The following is a 14927-nucleotide window of genomic DNA, read 5'->3' on the forward strand; positions in this document are numbered from 1 at the left end:
TGTAACATCTATGTGATGATTTCCCTGTTCAAGTCAGCAATAATTCTCCTCTCTTAGAACTAACAAGCTAACTTGTTTGTTGGTTTCTCAATGGTGAGATTCTCAGAAACAAAATTAGCTAGCATCATGAAAAATCTAGCATAATAGATATTCTTAGACCTCTTCTTAATATCCCTAATTCACTCCCTATCTTATAAAATGACAGAAGTGCTAAAATTGAAATACTTATCACTAAGAAATGTAAAGCATATGAACAAGTGAGTAAGATACAACATCAAAATTACTTATTTTTCCAGAAAACACCTTGATAAATGAATCACATAGAAAACTCCATTATTTTTAAGACCTAGTCTCCTAACATCGCCTAATTTAGTGGCATCAAGAGCATAACCCATGGAAACTAGCATGTTACTCACATCAGTGTCTGTGTGCAAGTGTGTTAGTTTCAGGCAAATTAAAACACTTTTCAATTGCATCACAGTTAACACAATGTTCACTACCTTTGAGAGTGAAGGTAATGGTCTTGTCCTTTGAGTTGAACACATCTGTAGTCCAAATTTCCTCGACAACCTCACAGTAAATGGTTGAGGACTCAAGCATGGCATAGCTCAATTTACAGTTTAGTATGAAGTCCATCATCTCGTGATAGTCTTTAGATGCCAAAATTTGCTTGTTCACTAAAGCCACAAAGTTGTTCTTTTCATAAACAAACCCAGTTGAGGACATGATTTTGACTATGGGTGCCATTGTTGTGATTGAGATTAGTTGCAGAGAGAGTTTTTGCTTTTGGGAAGAAGAAGTTAGAGAAATTGCTTTGAGAAAGATAAAAACAAAGAATAGAAATGTTTCACAACCAACATGGAGTCGCTGAAGGCCCTTAGGTGCTTCGCCTCGAGGCTTCGGGCAAGCTTCATTCCTGCGAGGAGGGCCTCGTACTCGGCCTCATTGTTTGTCAAGGGGAAGTCGAACCTTTTGGCCTGGCATATTTCAAATCCTTCGGGGCTGGAGAGGATCAAGCCTGCCCCACACTTTTTTCCGGCAACCGAACCGTCTACAAAGAGCTACCACTTTCCTGGGATCCGGATTAGTTGTTCTTCAGACGAGAGATCCTTCAGACCCTAGAATGCGCATTCAACCATGAAGTCGACCAAAGCCTGGGCCTTAATTGCCGTTCGGGGGACATATTCGAGATCAAATTCCCCGAGTTCAATGAACCACACTACGACTCTCCCGGAGGCTTCGGGCCTGGTCAAAATCTTCTTTAGAGGTTGATCGGTGACAACTTGGACCGTCCGGCCCTGAAAATAATGTCGTAATTTTCGGGAGGCCATAACCAACCCATATGCGAATTTCTCGGCGTTGGGGTACCTTGTCTCTGCGTCCTTGAGAACATGGGACACGTAAAACACAGGATGTTGATTACCTTCATAATTCTTCACAAGGACGGCCCCCAGAGTTCTGTCAGACACAGCTAGATAAAGCTGAAGAGTTTTCTTCGGATCGGGCCTCATCAAGAGTGGTGCCTTTGTTAAATATTCCTTTACTTCTTCGAACGCCTTTTGGCATTCGGGCCCCCACTCAAAATTCTTTGACCCTTTGAGCACGGCGAAGAAGGGAAGTGCTTTCTCGGCTGACCGGGAAATGAAACGCCGAAGGGCGGCGAGCCGGCCCGTCAATTTCTGTATATCTCTAATGTATTTGGGAGGTTCCATATTGATAACTGCTTCGATCTTCTCCGGGTTCGCCTCTATTCCCCGGGCGCTGACCATGTACCCGAGAAACTTTCCACTAGAGACTCCAAAGGTACATTTGTTCGGATTGATCCTCATGTTGTTCTTTCGGAGAGTTTCGAAGCATTCCTTTAAGTCCTTGGCATGATCTTGGAACAGTGACTTCACTATCATATCATCCACGTATGCTTCCATATTCCTCCCAATCTTCTCTTTAAAGACTTTGTTCACCATTCGCTGGAATGTGGCTCCAGCGTTCTTCAGTTTGAAGGGCATTTTAATATAAGCATAAGTCCCCTTCAGAGTTATGAACGCTGTCTTGGGCACATCCCTATCATTCATAGCAATTTGATGATAACCGGAAAAAGCGTCCAAAAAACTAAGTACCTCATATCCTGCCATTGCGTCTATTAGTTGGTCGATGTTAGGCAATGGGTAGTGATCCTTCGAACATGCTTTGTTGAGGTCAGTGTAATCCACGCACATCCTCCATTTCCCGTTCGACTTCTTCACGACCACCACATTGGCTAGCCAGTCAGGATACTCGATCTCCTCGATAAATTTGGCCTCTAAAAGTTTTTCCACCTCGGCCTCTATTACCTTCTGTCGTTTGACTACAAATGTCCTCTTCTTTTGCTTTACCGGCTTGGCCTCGGGCTGCACGTTCAAGCAGTGCGTTGCCGTCTTGGGATCCAATCCGGGCATATCTTCGGGCCCCCAGTCTATCTCTCAGATCTCGGATGAACTGATAAAGCTCGCCGTCTTTGATCATGCGCTCAATGAGCTTCTTGAGGTGGTAGCATTCATCTGTGCTATGCCCCTTGTCCCTGTGATAGTCACAGTACTTATCGGGGTTTTTCTTGTGATTCGGGACCTTCATCTTGGCGGGGCGAACAAATCCTGGCTTGCCCTTTATCTCATGGAGAATCTTGGAGATCGGCGCATTCAAAGGAGTGAACACGGCCGAATCTCTATCTCGACGTCGTTCGGCCCCTCGATCTGATTCCTTCCTTCCTTCCTTTCTGCTATCCCTTCGGTCAGATCCTGATCTTGAGCCCTCATATCTATCGGCTCGCTTTGATCGGTCGTCCCTTCTTGTGTCTTTATATCCCCTAATACTTTCCATCTTGCGGCGAATATTCTCGCCTCTCATATATATATCATTTAGGGATTTTGTGGGAAAATCGTAAAGAGATGAACGAAGCTTTTTTACCTTTGTAGGGGTCGAGCCCCGCCGTTAGGAAGCCCATTGCTTTGATTTTGTCCAGATTGGTGACCATTCCCGCTTCTTCCTTGAATCTAGCGAGATAATCCCCCAGCTCCTCATTCGCCCTCTACCGACAATGGACCAAGGCTTCGGTGTCCTTCGCCTTTCGGCACAGGTGCGAGTAGTACTTTAAAAATTTCCTCTTCAACTGCTCGTAAGACCCGATGGACCGAGGCTTCAGGGATTTGTACCACATTGAGGCAGACCCTTTGAGATAAGTCTTGAACATTTTGCACAGCATTATATCATTGTGGCCCATCCCAACCATCAGGAGTTCATACTTTTCACAGTGGTCCTCGGGGTCCCTTTTCCCGTTAAACTCGCTCATCTTGGGGAATTATCTCTCCTTTCCCGGAGGGGGTCGGTATAGCTCAATCTTTTGTGTTACAACAGGTTCTCGATCGGGCCTCCTATCACCGAAGAGGGCCTTCTCTAAGCGATTGAGCCTGAGGCGGGATCCATCGGGCTCTTCACCTGAATCGGAAGAGTAGGGTTGCTTAGCCCTCTTCCTTCGGGGATGCGAATCAGAGTCAAACTCATCTTCTTCGTCATACGCCCTTCGTTCCCTTCTATCCTTATGTGCTCTGCCGATTTCTTCGGCCCGCATCGCTTCTCTCAAGGCTTGTTCTTGCAGTTCAATTTCTTCCCTCTGTAGTTGCAGGGCTTTAAGCCGGAGGGCATCAACTTCTCTTTTCTTGGCCCACACTTCCGCTTCCTTGTCAATCTGATCAACTTTGGTCTTACCCTTCTCCGCGGCCTTTTCTGCCCGGATCTTTAGGAGTAAGGCCTCTTCTTCAGGGGTTAACGTGATAACCCCGTCCTCGTCGACTAGGGAGGATGGTTGTCCCTTGTCGGCGAAATCAGGTGGCGGTGAATGCTCATGAATTTCTGTCATTTTCTCAACTTGTAACTCTCTCGTGATTCCCACAGACGGCACCAAATGTTACGCCCAGATCCTTTCGGTTGTATGAACAGATTTCGGCTGGATTGAAGATGGCTTCGGCCGTACCTGAAAGTGAAGAGAATGCGAGGGTTTGGACCCCCGATTCACCTCCGGTGTGAGAATCAGAATCTGGCTGTAAAATTAGGGTAGTAATACAAGAGAAGTAGAGTGTTGAGAGTGCATATATTTTATCTTACTTCACAAGGGTTTTTATACCCAATCATGCCATGAATGTTCTTCCATTACCAACTATTAAGGAGGGAGTGAAAAGGGGGCGTTATGTGCCTTGCATTGTCCAACGGTCCGCGAGTAGCAGGCCTCGGTCTGGGATTCCATGGGCCTTGGCGACGCGGGCCTGGAGGTCTTTCGGCTCAGTAGCACAACCGCTTAATGGGCCTTCGTTCAATGGGTCTTATTGGGCCTATAACCAACACCCTGTACATGCCAGATTTGAGTATTATCTTTATCAATTCACAAGCTCCGGCTACTGCTAGCCTACAAAATAACTAAAGTTTGACAAGGATATTTCATCCAAAATATCCCAACCTTAAAAATTTCACATGCCATATTTCTCCTCCACTCAGAAATAATATTAGCATATCACTTCACCTAGCTACTCAAGAACTAGCTAAAAATTAGAAAACATCTTAACCATTGCGCACACACACACATTATGATGATGCAAAAAATAGTTTGTTGCGCCACACCGCCAGCGGTGACACCTACAATAGTACCATCGCAAGGATCGACATCCTTGCCGGTCCGTACGATCCCCGGAGGTACGGATTGCCAATGGTTGGGCCTTTAAAGGACAGGCTAGACTATTTTTGGTTTCAAGGACCAAGTACATATTTCAAAAGAGAATAGAGGAGCACAAGAGCACTGTGTTTAGGACAAATATGCCGCCAACGTTTCCGTTTTTCATGGGAGTGAATCCGAATGTGATAGCAGTGCTGGGACTGCAAGTCATTTGCGCATATGTTTGATATGGAACTGGTTGAGAAGAAGAACATTCTTATAGGAGATTTCATGCCTAGCACTGGCTTCACTGGCGATGTTCGTGTTTGTGCTTACCTTGATACTTCTGAACCTCAACACACTCAGGTATGGTCCTGTTTGTTACTTTGACTTTTTGCACGTATTTAAGCTGTGTTGAAATGTATCATAAATATAATTTTTAAGATTTTAATTTGAAGAGACCTAACTACGAACATATAATTACAAATTAGGATGCTAAGTATTATGGGACGCAAAGAATATAAGAAAACGATATTCAAACTTATGATTGTTTCTGTTGTTGTATAAATTTCTAACAGGTGAAGAAATTTGCAAAGGAGATTCTTAAACGCAGCTCAAAGATTTGGGTCCCTACTGTAACCTCAAACCTAGACACAATGTGGAACACCATCGAATCCGATATTGAAAAATCCGAATCTGGCTCCGTTACTCCCCTCGTCCAACTCCAACAATTCATCTTCAACTTCCTAACTCGTTGCCTAATCGGAGTTGATCCATCAAAATCACCCGAGGTAGCCGAAAAAGGTTACATGTGGCTAGATGCTTGGCTTGCACTACAAGTCCTTCCCACTGTTAGCATCCCAAGCTTACAACCTCTCGTAGAAATTTTTGCGCATTCTTTCGCTTACCCTTCTTTTCTTGTCTCCGGAGGTTATAATAAACTCGCGGAGTTTATTGAAAAAGAAGGCCAAGAAGTTCTTGAGCTAGCACAAAATGAGTTTGGTCTCGGTAAAAAAGAAGCCCTGCATAACCTAATTTTTATCCTCGGGTTTAATGCATTCGGTGGATTTACTGTATTTTTACCAGCCATTTTTAGTGCCCTAGGAAATGACAAGACAGGGTTGCAACAAAAGTTAAGAAATGAAGTCAAGGAAAAGATCGGGACGAGCTCGCTGAGTTTCGACTTGGTGAAACAACTCGACTTGGTTAACTCGTTCGTTTACGAAACACTCAGGCTTAACCCGCCTGTACCATTACAGTATGCGAGAGCTAGGAAAGATTTTACGTTGAGCTCGCATAACTCCGCATTTGAGATCAAAAAAGGGGAGTTACTCTGTGGATATCAACCTCAAGTTATGAGAGACGAGAAAGTATTCGAAGAGCCTGAAAAATTTGTTGCTGATAGGTTTACCACGAAAAAAGGGAGCGAGTTACTGAATTATTTGTACTGGTCGAATGGACCACAGACGGGGACACCTAGCGAGTCGAACAAACAATGTGCTGGTAAAGATTATGTAACGCTTACAACTTCTATTATTGTGGCTCATATGTTTCAGAGGTACGAGTATCTTTCGATTGATTCTCAGGGATCAATCTCGAAAGTTGAACATGCCAAGTAAATTTCGAATGTTTAGTGGAATACAACAAATTGTGGATTTATGTTATCTTCTTGTGTATTAAGACTTTTGGTGTAATTCATCTTTGTTTTTTTCAAAGGTCGTAAAATTTGAAAATCAATTATAAATTCGGTTATATTTCCAAAATCCTAATAATTAACCAATTTTCCTATTATTTTATTTTCGGCATTCGAATAAGGCCAAATACTAGCTTAAATTTAAATAGGTTCACCTTCAATTTCCCATAATACTCCTCCTAGCCGGCCGATTTTAGAACACATGTTTTTTAGGTGGTCAAAAAATGAGTTATGTATGCTGAACCTTGCATTATCATAATTTATTCATTTTATGTTTATATACAAAAATTTTGAATGAAGCAGAACATAAATCAGACTTTCACGCATTTCAAATAAATCACATTAATTATGTGGTTTCTAACAATTATTTAGTATACTTAAATTTCAGAAAATTAGAGAAGGTGCCACACAAACAATAGTATATATACTATTTCACATAATGATTTACTGAAGTTTTAATATATTGGGGGGAGATTATATATATAATTTAAAATTTTGGAACTTGAAAAAAACCTATATGATATGAATTATGTATCAGTTAATAATTGTGTCATTTTCGATGGAGTATCTGACCATGTCATTAATTATTATTATTATTATTATTATTATTACTTGAAAAGAAAATTGGCAATGATATTAAATAGTTCGTAATACAAAATTTAATTATTTTGATAGGTTATAACAAATTCATTTATGTATAATTAATAAAAGTCAACTCTTGCAAATTTAATAATTGTTGTGATTTATTTGTAAGAAAAAATGCCCAAAATACACCACTTTACAGTTTCAAGTATCCAAAATACCCACCGGCAGGAAAACTGCCCAAAATATCCACTGAATACGCATGTTAGAGATGCGTATTCTATTTTTAAAAAAAATACAAAGAATACGCATGTGAGACATGCATATTCTCTCACATGCGTATTTTTTGTATTTTTTTTAAAAAATAGAATACGCATGATAATAATGCGTATTCAGTGGGTATTTTGAGCGGTTTTCCCGCCGGTGGGTATTTTGGGCAAATCTCCCCAAATAGTGTCTATTTTGGTTTTTCACCCTATTTTTATTATTTTTTAAAATATTGTTATAATAAATATGTAGATTTTGAGAAAAATACGGGTGTTGAATTTAATTACTTTCTTTGGGATGTATATTATGTAGCTATATATAGCAGAATATCTTATCATAGAATATCTAATCATGTCCTATTTACTGTTGTATCATCGTATCATGTTTTGGTGTTTGAATATTAGTTGAATAATTTAATCTATTATATTTATGATGAATTTAACCTCTAACCATGTTAATCTAGAATTGTTACGACATTATTATCGCATTATCTTATTTAAATAGTAGTAAAATAATGTAATCATTTTATATTTATGATTATATTAAAATAATCTCAATTATATCAATGGTTGAGATTGTTTTGGCGTTATATGACCAAAATTTTGGATATTGAGTTCCTTGCACTTATTATATATAAGGATATATTTTAATATTTTTTATTTAGAGTTATTAAATTAAAAAAATATTACTAACTGAAATATGTAGTTTTACCGTTATTTTTAGGTATTTTTCCTAAATATAATTATTTTTTTAATTTAAATGATAACTTTTATCCCCATCAATAAGATACGAATCACATTTAGTTTTTTTTTTATTTTTTTTATTATGAGTCCCATTGTAATGATCAAACCCAACTAATAATATTTAGTTTGATTTTAATTTTGTTTAAAGACGAACCAATAGTAATTATTATTTTGTGTTAGCCCCAAATCCATTATACAAAATCAATTCAACTGCTTATTCTTAGTTTGTTTTAAATTTATTTAACCTCTACCATTAGTATAATTTTGTTTTAGTAAAGATAAATAGTGTATATTATTTTTCTTATATCAATGTTATTACATTGACAAACGAACCTCTTTTCAAGTTTTGAAAAAAGTATAATGAATAACATGAATAAAAAAACAATCTCGTGTATTATATTGTGCGAGGCGTGGATTTTTTTTAATATTGTATAATTTTAAAAAAAATAAATTGAACTGTAACTTTAAGATGCGAAATTTGTTTATTCACAATTTTTTATATGATACGATTTGATAATGATTATACATATACACAAGTATTTGTAAAATATTTAACGGTTCATATTAAATTGGTAGTAAATGAACCATGACTAACAAAAATTGGAATAAGATCATACCTATGCATATTATATAATAAGGATATAATTTGATATTTTTATTTAGAGATATTTAAACTTGAAAAATAATAATATTACTAATTGAAATCTATAATATTATTGTTATTTATTGTGGTTTACCAAATATATTTTTTAATGTAAACAATAAGTTTTATCCAGGTTCAATATATAATATACGAATCACATTTAGTTTTATTATTAATTTAATTATCTCTAGATACATTATTCTAATCAAGTTCAACTAACAATATTTAGTTTGATTTAAATTTTGTTTGTTAACTCAAATGAGTGGTATACATTATTTTATTTTAACTAGTCGAATGTTATTTTGATTTTAATTTTATTTTATACTCGATTAGTTCTAAATTTTTTTGCTTGGATGAATAGTATATATTATTTTATTTTAACCCGATTATTCCGATCGACGAATTACGAGTTCAATAACATAATTTTAAATTTTTAACCCTAAATCCATTACACTTACTAAAGTTAACTCATTATACTTTGTTTATTTTAAATTTATTTTAATCTCGATCAATATTATAATTTTATTTTAGTTAAGATAAATAGTGTACATTATTTTCTTTTGTTTCAATGTCATTACCCCGATAAACGAATGATCTCTATTTAAGTTTTGAGAAATTAATATGAATAACATAGATAGTTAATCAACCCGTGTATTATATAAATCCAAAGTTCAAGAGCTTGCTCTGATATCAATTATTATTCCCAAACAATCTAAATAAGAATTACAAAGGGGGGGTTGAATGTAATTCTGGCTTCTTTTTGGATTTTAAGAATGATTCTTCTACAAATAAATAACTGTGTTTGATTTGCAATAGTGCAGAATAAGAATATAACAGAAATCAAATCACAAAGCAATTAAATACAAGTATTTAAAAACTTTCTGGTAGATTGAACTTTTTCACCAGAGATATATATTAAGTAGAGAACTATGTGATACAAATAGTACACAGCTGCTTACAAGTTGAACAACTAGAGCTACAGAGAAATTCTTTGCAGATTTTGCTATATCTATTTCTCTGGTTTTTGCTTACTAACTTCGATGCTATTCAACTTACTACACTTGGTTTATATATCACCAAGATACATGATAAAACGATAAGATAATAAGATAAACTATATCTAGTCTAACTTCATGCTGCTACACTTATCTTTGCCAGCATCTTTGAATATCATCTGTTTATCATGGAAATGAAAATGCTTCTTTATTCTCTAAATCCTTCAAACAGGCTACCACATTCCATTTACATACAACCAACACATGTGACTGTCAAGTCACTGTCAACTGCTCTTTTGAATTTGAACATCCGTTGGAACTTAGATTGATCATCCGTTGGAACTTAGATTGATCATCCGTTCAAACTTTGGTTAATCATTCGTCGAGACTTATATTGATCATCCGTTGAAACTTTGTGAATCATCCGTTGAGACTGTCTTCTTGATAGTTAACTCTATTTCATTTATACAAAATTATATAACATCTATTATTTACAATTCACCATCATATCTTACATATCAATCTAGTAGTCAACATGACTTAAACATTCGACAACACCTAGTTCACTAAGTTATCCAAGTATGCAGAAATGTGCTACTAGTCTTATTGTACATAAGCTACTCTTTCAATATATGTTGAAATGATCATCCGTTGAAAGCTACAAAATCACTTAAATAATATCTACTTAGTATTTTATTCAAATTATCATCAAGTACACAACATATTCCTAACAATCTCCCACAATTTATGTCTACTGGAATTATAGTCATAAATTAAGAGAAACTTGATGATAACAAAACACTCTATGAATACAGAATAAAATAAAGTAGATAAAATTTACAAGTGGTGCAATTTATTGAAAATTCTCACAAAGAAAGATTTGTAGAGTGTCTTATAGATCATTATCAAGATGCTCATCTAGATTGAGAAATTTAAGATCATTTTCTTGATTGCCTTGACTTCTTCCCAGCTTCACATCATTCTCTTCAATCTGACATTGGAATTGTCTAAAAAATTTTGATTCATTCTCATTTGTTAGATCCAGCTTTTCTTGTATTTCTCTGAGAGTTTCATGGCTAGCGATCTTTAGCTGATCTTCCAATCTGAAGAATCTTTATAATGTTCTTTTCATCGTTGAACTCCATGATCCAGTATGGCCTCAAATGCAACCTATCTTCAGTGAAAGGAATAGTCAATACTCTTGGGAGTGCATTTGGTCCTCTCCAGCTATTTCTTATCTCCTCAATCTTGTTTAGTACCATTTTCTTGGATACTATGTTGAATTCAAAGTTTTTCTTGATTGAGGAGAAGACAGTCACTAAAGTTGAACAGCCTTCATTGAGAATTCTGTGAAGTGGCCATGTAATTTCTTTACCACCCTAGTACCTGAAGACTAGTCTCCCTGGAAGGTGCTTGTAGGCATCAATAGATCTGACTTCTTCAAGCTCATCCAGATAGAGATTTATATCTGAAAATTCTTTGATGTCACATATGAAGAGTTGATCTCCTTTGTTGACAGTAGGTTTGGTTTTGGCCACTTGCTTGGATTTGAGCTTGGTAGGCTTGACTGTTTTGACTACTTTTTCCTTTGTCTTCCTTTGTTTGGAAAAGATTGGAAGATTTAGATCAGGAAGAGGCAAGTTGTCCCAATCTATAGGCTCATCATTTGGAACAACAGTATCACCATGAAAGGTGATGTTAGGATCAACCTTGAATTCAGCTTCCTTCACAGTAGGTATGGCTGATTGGCTTGAGGTTGTAGATTGGGCTGACATGTAGTCTTTCTTGTCTTCATCAAAATTTATCTTCCTCTTTGCATGCATCTTGTATCTAAACTTCCTTTTTATATGCGTTGGTTTTTTTCTTTCCTTCACCCAGATTCTCAGATGTCTCGGTTGGCAATATAACTTCTGTGATTGCAGGCTTCTTAGCTTGGTTCTTGGCATCTAAAGCAGCTTGCTTTTGTTGTTGTTTGAGCCTCACCTTTTCTTCTTTCTTAGCTTCTGCAAATTGTGGATGTCCAGCCACTACACACAGATCAATTTATCATTTCCGTAGATTTTAGCAATTCTTTTCTTTAGCACTGAGTCTATGAGATCTTTGAAGAAAGCTATGGACCTTCCAAGCAGCTTTTTTTATCTAGCCTAGGGGTTTCATATGATAGGTCTAGTGGATTTTTGTCTGAGGTTTTTGGATAAATTATTTTTGGATTAAAAATTTCACTGGCCTTTGGAGATTTGATTGTTGAGGGTTGACCCCTTTCTAAGTTCCCTAGGCTCATCTCATCAGCTGAAATTTGTCTCAATTGAGAGAAGTGAGAGAAGACTTTGTCTTTCTTCTCAATTGGACCAAACTTCTTTACAATTTATTCATCAATTTTCTTCCATTTGTCATCCAGTTCTTTCTCAACTGCTGCAACATCAAGCTGTTTAGATTTCTCATTTGATTCCAACTTAGCAGCTGCTATCTTAATTAGATCAATGCTGTCCATGACTGGTGGCTTTAGGAAAGTAAATGCGGGAACAATTACTTTGCTTACTTGAATTTTGAGCACTTTCTCCCCCTCACTTGTTGACTCCCCTTGGGTAACTGGAATAATATTTTTCTCTCCCTTTTTGTTAGCATCAAGTTGAGTGGAGGTTGAGGTCTGTGCAGCCACCAGTTTCCGAAGTAGCATAGTTTGTTGGGCTTGATGGAGATGAATTTTAGTGATTGAAGTTTCCAGGGTTTTGATCCTTTTGTCTAAGGAATCCACCTTGCTGCTTAGATCTGAATTTTTCCTTAGTTGTCTGCTGATGTCTAGAAAAGTTGTTCTAGGAAACTTGGCATCCAATCTCTCAGTAACATCCTTTTTGATTTGATCAATTTCAGTATTTAGTTCATTGAAATCCTGATTTTGTTTAAGAGATTGTATTTGATGCAGTTGAAGAGAGTGCAAATGTGCTTGTAGAAGGCTCTTGGTGTTGGCATTTGTAGTAGCTTGAAGGGCTGTCTGAGTTTGCTGAATGATATGAGAAAGGGTGGACTTGAAATGATGCTCATCACATGCTTTGAAAAACACCCAAGATGGCATGTTTGATCTAAAGCTAGGGCCTGCTTGTCCCCCTATATCCATGGAGTCTCCTTCATCATCATCTTCATCCCCAGATAGATCCTCAGAACCACCAGTTCCATAATCAATGTCATCACTAGCTGTGGGTGGCATGGCTGTGATGGCATCTTTAGCTCTTTGCATGGAGGTAGTAGTATGTACCAAATTGAGCATTCTTTCAGCAGCCACATTGTCCAGTTCAGCCAAAACTTGATAAGCTGAAACAGGGCGAGTAAATGGCAGTTTCATAAGAAAAAGAATCTAAGAAAACTTGATATTCTTGCTGAATTAATTTTTTTTTAGCCTCATTGAGATTTATTAACTGACTTACAATTAGATTTGGCCAAATGTGCGGGTTTGAACCGCTCATTCGGGACCGGTTCATACGGAAACCGTAAAAAATTCGGACCGAACCGGGCCGGTTCAAACCCGCCCAATTCGCTAAATTAGGTGAACCGAATACGAATACTAATTTCAGAACCCGGAACCGCACGAGCCCGCACGAGCCCGCACGAGCCGAGCCCGCACGAGCCGCACGGACCAGGCAACTCGCACAGCCCGCACGAGCCCGCACAGCCCGCCCGCGGGTGTGCCTCACACGCCAACATCTTCCTCCTTTCTGCCATGTCTGTGAACTGTGTTTCTGTCCATATAGAAGAAAACCAAGCCTATTGAGATGATATAATCGTTAGATGCTTGAGTAATATGTCCATATAGAAGAAAAGTTCACGCCCATGAGTTGCTTGATGAAATGTTTACACCAGAATTAATTGGTTATGCCACAATACTAATTTTGTAGAAAACAACATCAAGAGGACTGATAAATTTTGAAGGTTTTTATAGCTACATTTTGGTTTTGTGTAATGGTTAAATCATAATATCCCTACACATAATGGAAGACCTTTGGAAATGGAGGCTTGTATACATGAAAATTATCAGGTACAGAGGTAATATTTTGGGTTATAATGGCTCAATAAAAGAACAATTCTAGAGACTTCATATTTACCCAAAAGATGATTTCCTTCAAGTTGGTTACTGTGAGAGGGTTCCAAATTCGCATGCTTAAAGCCCGCACTCAGCACGCACAGCCCGCATCGCTCACGAGTCCAGTGTCGGTTACGAGTTCGTGTATGTCAGTTCGAGCCCAGCCCGACCCGATTCGTTTAACTTGCGTGCCGGTTTAGTGTTCTTGCTTCCCGAGCTCAACCCGCATTCAGCCCGGCCCGGCCCGCACGGACCGCCTAACTGGCCAGCTCTACTTACAATGGGCTCTTCCATTCTTCTGTACATGCTTTTCTTTCATTTTCTCTCTTTTCTTGAATCAAGGGCTCCCCTTGGCTTCCCACCCTCACACCCTCACCTTCACCTACTAAGGTGGGACTCCACTCACTCAGTTTTGCCAAGCTGGAAGAAATAGCTTGCAGTTTTTCACTCTTTTCCTCTCCTTTTGCCTGAGAGCAACTCAGCCTCTCACTCAATTCACTCACTTCCATCAGTCCTAAGAGTGATTGTACAAATACTAGATCATCTGCACTTGTAACATTTGTTGAAGTTTGAAGTGGTGCAATGATATTCAACGATGAGGAACATCCATCAAAATAGTAGTTGAGAGTTTCAACGGATGACTGCTGTTAAGCACATCCGTCGAGATACAATCACTTGTCAACAGATGAACAATATCCGTCGAGATAGTGGAAATGAAAGAGTTTGGGGTAGAGACCAATGTTGAATCTGTGGTGATTGATTTGAGATATTGCACAGATGTTTCAGTAGACTCAGAAAGAAATGGCAAGTAAGCCAACAAATCATCTAAAAGATGATGCTCACTTGCTTGAATTTTTGGCTCCTCCCTGAGAGTTAGAGATGGAGAATCAGGAATTGATATATGAATTATATTAACATCTAGTGAATGTGTGGGTGAGTTTAGTATGTTAGGTGATTCAATTATTAAAGATTTTGGCCGTGACTCCACATTTATTGGAGCCACATCAACCAGACTTTGAGAATGTGCATGTACTGAGTCTTTGACTGCAGTAGGCACAGTGTGTGCACCCTGTGTATCCCCAATGGTTTTGGATTTCTTCTTTCTGGCATAAGTTTGGGGTGAGCTTGTGTCCCTTACCCTTTTGGCCTATGCTCTTGGCTGAGAGTTTTGTTTAGTAGTCACATCCTTTTGGGAGGATGCAACTAGCAATGAGCTAATGTCCTTAGTAATCACTACAGTTTTTTGGGAAA

General features: G+C 38.0%; 1 pseudogene; it reads left to right on the forward strand.

Annotated features, from left to right (window-relative positions):
- The first annotated feature begins 4601 nt into the window (after positions 1 to 4601).
- Positions 4602 to 6342, forward strand: LOC141686795 (fatty acid hydroperoxide lyase, chloroplastic-like; annotated as a pseudogene).
- Positions 6343 to 14927: the final 8585 nt, after the last annotated feature.

The sequence above is a fragment of the Apium graveolens genome, chromosome 9 (assembly GCF_009905375.1).
Source record: "Apium graveolens cultivar Ventura chromosome 9, ASM990537v1, whole genome shotgun sequence".
NCBI classification, from domain to species: domain Eukaryota; kingdom Viridiplantae; phylum Streptophyta; class Magnoliopsida; order Apiales; family Apiaceae; genus Apium; species Apium graveolens.